The 6000-nt window shown below is 27.4% G+C and overlaps 1 protein-coding gene across 2 annotated transcripts in view; it reads right to left on the reverse strand.

Moving 5' to 3' along the window:
• LOC119687812 (UDP-N-acetylhexosamine pyrophosphorylase) overlaps window positions 1-5759 on the reverse strand; it is a 28007-nt gene extending 22248 nt beyond the window's left edge. Inside the window, exon 1 of one of the 2 annotated variants that reach the window (XM_038102314.1) lies at window positions 5532-5759. The gene's annotated coding sequence lies outside the window, so the exon portion shown is untranslated. The remainder of the gene's footprint in view (window positions 1-5531) is intronic. The other variant, XM_038102315.1, reaches the window with a different exon arrangement.
• Between the last annotated feature and the right edge of the window lie 241 nt (window positions 5760-6000).

Here is a 6000-nt window from a genome sequence, read left to right on the forward strand (position 1 = left end):
AGCTACCCAATTACCATTGTGCAATGTGTAATTTTTAAAATAAAAACAGCAAATTAAATAAATAAATTAATTAACTAAATTGTAAATAAATTTTTCTTATAAGGTATGAATTAACATATGCAAATATATAGTTGAATATTTATTAAATATTTTTCGAAATTACTACATACTAGGTATTCTCCATTATAGTAAAGATTTGTGATGTCATTTTTTGGTAGAATAAATGAAAATAATTGTGTGTGAACATTTATTTTCAGTATTATTAACATATAAAGGGAAAAAGTTCTATTGAGATATGTGGAGTTGAGAATAATTCATATACCTATCTTATCTACAGCATTAACAATGATCGTTTTTCGTTAAGGCTTATGGACTGTGAAGCTGGTTAGGAAAATGAAAAGAGATAGATAGGTAGAAAAAGTTTACGTTCTATATATAAAGGGGTTCTGTACATTCCTATAAAGCAAGAGACCGTAAAGACTCCACTAGACTCTACGGTCACCGGTTATAAGCTCGTTCGACAATGTAAGCACTAAGAATACCAATGTTGTTATCGAAAAGGCAAGTGTGTGATATTTTTGTTTGATCGGCTTAGAAGCTAATATTAGTTCGAAAAAGTTAAATTTTACTTAGCATATTTTTTGTTGAATTAATATCACAAAATAAAGTAACTTGAAAAGGTACAGTTCAATTTAGACAACCTGTGTATCTGCATGTACAAGGTATTTTTCTTAAGAACTGTTAATATTATATAGATAAATGTAATAGACATAATTGATATAAATAACTGATGTATTTCAAAAGTAAACTCAATAAGGATTTAGGTCTATTTCTCTATACTCAACATGCGATAACATGAGTATATTATGTGTGTTTTAATATTTAATGTCTAAAATATATTGTCAATTTTAAAATTTAATGTCTGTCTGTCCGCCAGTTTCCTTAAATATAAATTTTCTCCAAGAAGGACGTTTTTTTTTTGAAAATAGGATCTTCGAAACGTGTTTCGAAAGCACCAATATTGCAACCTTTCGGTAATATATAATTAAAATAATAAAAATAGTATTATTTTTATTGAACCAAACATATTTTTATTAAAAAAAAATATGTGGTGTTTGAACGCGATTCACCAAAGAACTGTACAAAAAGCATTGAATACAATTACGATTCGAAATAGATTATTATGAGTGTTCTTCATATTTTTTAATACCCGAACTATTTCGAAAAATTGAATAACCGAAATATTTAAATCTTTTGAATATTGAAGAAAAAACTTGATACTAATTTAAACTATAATTCTTATCTGGTTTGTTGATTTATTACTATAAATAATTGTTCGAAAACAATGATGAATAAATTGGTATTGAGGCCATTGTTAATATAATATATATATACTTGTTTGGAGATAAGGTTTAACAATTTGAAAATGTGAAAGCTAACTAGTAATTTACCTCCTGCAACTGTTTAAACTTATAACCATAACCAAACTAATCTAAATTTGAATAGTTCTTAAGATATATTCATAAGATTGTTTTGTTTTTGAAACCGTAGAAGATGGAGAATGTCTGCCAATGGGATTTTTACTTTGGTATGCCAATCGGAGTATTTGTTCGCAAATATTTACTTCATTATGTTGCATTTTATAGTCCATTTATATTGCACATTTATTTATATATAAAATAAAATTGCATATTAATTTTTTTATTTTTAAAATTAAAAAAAACAGTAACGTACTTTATAGGATGCGGTCAATATTTTGTAGGCATTTATGTTATAATTAAACAAGTGACAAGTGTGCGATTACTTATCGCAATTAAAACGGAACCTTAAGAAATGCTATTGAACTTCAAAGTGTTTAGTTTGTAACAGTTTATTGTGCCTATTATTTGCTATGTAAGTACTTCAAGCAAATAAGTAGTATTTAATTCAGACTTTAAATGAACTTCAATAATATACCTATGTAGTAAAGTAAATATTTTTTGCATTTATAAACCTAAAACTTCAAAAACTCTATAAATCTCCTCAATCGATCAATATTTAGATCAGTTAAAGTCCTTTGCCAAGTACGAGATTAGAATCCGAGATTAGAAATTTCTAGGTAATATCTTATACGGCTTTCTTAGAAATGTTCATTTGTTGCAAAAGAATTAAAGTTTTTATAAATTTTTTTAGTCGAATGCAAATTTTAAATAAATACTTTTTGGGTATAAGCCATTTCTTCACTACAACCTTGAGAGTAGCAATGTTCGAAAAAAAAATATAACAATAATTTTAACTAAGAAGGCAATTATAACTACAAACGGGTTTGAGAGCCGTTCATCGAATCGAACATTTTCTATTTGATTTGAGTGTATTCACTTTTTCGACTATGGATCTTTGTATTCGAATAATAAGATAACTTTGTAATAACAACAACATATATTTGCATTCGACATGCGTTAGGTTATTACCGATTACTATGTTACGCGGTTACCAAGCTCGTTACACAAGATCGTGAATAAACCTTATATTTTCACACTAAAATTAATTAAGAACAAACTCATCACTAAAGAACATTTAGTACGTTTACACTATTGATATAAATGTATAAGAACACTCAATCAAATGCTAATAAAAACAAATATAAAATATTGAAAAATAAATTTAAAATAAAAAATAATATATTTTTAAAAATGTTTAATTAATTTTAATTTTAATTAATTGAATTTAGTTTTGATTCATTGTTTGCTAATAAGATTGCATTAGCGTAAAGTCTTATATGTGCAATTAACTCTAATTGAGTTGCGCTTATCATCTCTAAGTGTAAACATAGCATTACAAACCCAGCTTATTGTAAATAAAAAGGACTATATTCTTGTTCTGCCGAGTATGAAATACACTGCAGATAGAATTTAAGTTAAATATATATAAAGTAATGGTATTAACTATTTATAAAATTAAAATTAGAATTTTATTATAGAATTGCAGTTTGTTTGTGAATTCCCAAGTAAATATTTTCCAGTCTATAATACGATATTAATATAAAGTAATGTTTTGAAATCTGAATCAATGGAATATATAATATATTACTGATATATCAGTAATTAATAATATTTAGCATTAAAACATTTAGATTTATATTTAAAATTTAGATATTATATGCTCTTCTTATGAGCGCGTATATCTGTATTATCAGTTTTATAGTAGTAATATAAAAATCATAATCAAACTGTATCAAATTTGCAGAGGTGTTAACTGCTTATATTCGATATATATTCAATTTTTATCATACATCTTAATAGATAATGTAGAAAATTTGTTGTGATTTTATAGTTTAGTATAAAATAATTGGACACAGAACCTCTTGTGGGATTTGCAATCTTATTATTGGGTACAAAACACGGTGCGTAAAACGATCATGTGAACAATATCGGTGAAAATATAGCCACTGGTAGAGCTTATATAGCCAGTAAGTTTAATTGTGCATATATAAGCCAAAGGTACGTGTGGTTAGGTAGGTGAGTCTAGCTGAAAACAAGCGACTCGCTATATATGTGTATAAAGTTGGATTATTACATAAGTATGGACTCATTAACTATAACTTCCTTAACTATTCAACAAACAAACTCTTTTGCTAAAGTATGTATATTCATTGAAAAAATATCTGAAATTTTTAATTTCATATAACCGTCTTCTGAGCAGAAGAAACCATTTTTCAGAAGCAAATTTTCGGAACGGTTCAATGATTGGACATGATGATTGGTATTGGTTATGTTTATAAATAAGGGTAATATGACTAAATATTTTATTAAAATACTTTTAGTTGTATTTACAGTGAAAATAATTTTATTTCAATTTATCAATAATATATTTTTCTTACATTATTAAAATTATTGATGTGCAATCGCCCAACAACCGGTACTGCGGTCAGAAAAGTCATACTTTAATCTGTTTCAGAATAATTAGCTTCGTGAAACAGAGATTTTGATTCTAAATCAGTTCAAGAGCCGATTCACAGTAGCACTGTAAACTATATATTGTATATAATTGGTGTATATATTTTAAAGAATCATATTCCAAGAGAAAAAATGGATATACTCATATATACATATATATACATATGGTGAAAAAAAATGTAATGAATATAATCGCATCGTTTTCATCCGAGATCAGACGCGTAGTCAGAGGAGAGAACAAGAGGAGTTAAATGGAATGACTTTATTTACACATATGTCATTATCTGATATCCGCCCAAAGTCAACTTCTCGCTTTTTGCTATACCCATGTGTCTTGAAAAAATACTATCACTTAGAGTGACGTATTTACAAATATAAAAATAAAATCGCTGAAGAAATCACCCTACTCCCTTTACCATTACCCTTTCTCCCTAATAAACGCTCCTGCTTTCTGGCTTAGATGAAGCTAGTCCACTAAGTATTAAGCCTATGTGTTCACATCTCTCTCCCTTGATTACTGGAATGAAGTTTCCTTAATGCTGTGGAAATCTCTTCCATTCATTCCTAAGAGGTTGTTTTAGTGGGTTCAAGTCTCACACTGTGGCTTGCGATGCTTTCCACCTACTGCAAAAAATCAGCTTTTGATCAGCTCAATCAGCTTATGAAAAACGTAATAAGGATTAGGTCCCGCGTTGACTTAGTAAAATTAGAATAACTGGCATAACTTTTTCAAAATATCTATGGATTTTAAAATATTGAACTAGGACATCACCACCGGTCACCAAAGAAATAAAAAGTATTTAAAAAAACTTTAAATATTTTCTTTCCATATGACACCTAACCTAATAGGCAGAGACAGAATTATTATGTCGTTTGCAGAGTGCAAGTTTTTAGTACATGATATCAAGTCTGATGAAACTTTCACACCTAACATACGTAGTATCTCTAAAACAGATATTACTATATAAATACTCGTTATATGTTTATTTCGTTGTTCAAGGTTATCAATATCTATTTGCTTACAAAGTTATTTTCTTATAAGCGAGTACACTTGGAACAAATAGTATTACCAACAGTAACAGTTGGTTTTTTTATAAAGCAACCAGTGGGTAACATTTACATTTTATTTTATAAAGTATATTTTCACACACCCAATGAGTTCTTGACATTCACTTTACGAATTTGTTCATTTATTATAAATAAATTGAATATGCAATTCACAAATAGACAATATAAGGGCCAAGAAATTAATCACTACCATCACTCTCTCCTTCCTAACATATGAGAGGACAGCAGGTAGATAGGTGGGTGTACGACTTATTTTTATTCTGAAATTCTTGGTGAGCATTAAGTGAAAATGAGCTGCATTAATTATGTGTGTATGCATGTATGTATATATTTTCTCTAGTTTAATGTTGAATTTATGGATATACAAAAATCTGTATTAATATTGAATAAATATTAATTCATTAAAGTGTTTTGAGTTAAAGTCTTTAATTAAAAAATAAAAAACATTTGATTTAATTTTGAACAACACAGCATTTATGCAAAATTTTATTTTCTTGGTATTATAAAATATTTTTTTTGTGCACTCACATTTTATACCACGTACAACACCACTTAAAGACTTTTCCCCATAACTTTTAGTTAATGTATGTGCTGGTTTATTTACTCTTATTGTTTAACTACTTTTAATTTTTCTTTTGCGAACATTCGATATTTTCAAGATACCAACAGATATCTGTTACTATTTTCATTTGTATGACTAAACTCACTTCAAGCACCTAATATTAGTACATTTTTCATATTTAATGTTAGCCTCTATTAAATCCATTAATATTTCTTAGAATATATTATACTTTTACATTTTATGTATTTTATGTGCAAATATTGAAATTTTAATAAAATTATGTGTACATTATAAACATTTTTCTGTATTCACTTTCATCATTTTCGCGCTTAGGAAAATGTAAACAAACAGAAAAAATGTACCAAGTACTAATCTAATACGACAAACGTCGAAACAACAACAAATTGTATTGATGTCATGTGTCTTGGGTATGTT

This window comes from Teleopsis dalmanni, chromosome X (genome assembly GCF_002237135.1).
Source record: "Teleopsis dalmanni isolate 2A chromosome X, ASM223713v2, whole genome shotgun sequence".
Classification (NCBI taxonomy): domain Eukaryota; kingdom Metazoa; phylum Arthropoda; class Insecta; order Diptera; family Diopsidae; genus Teleopsis; species Teleopsis dalmanni.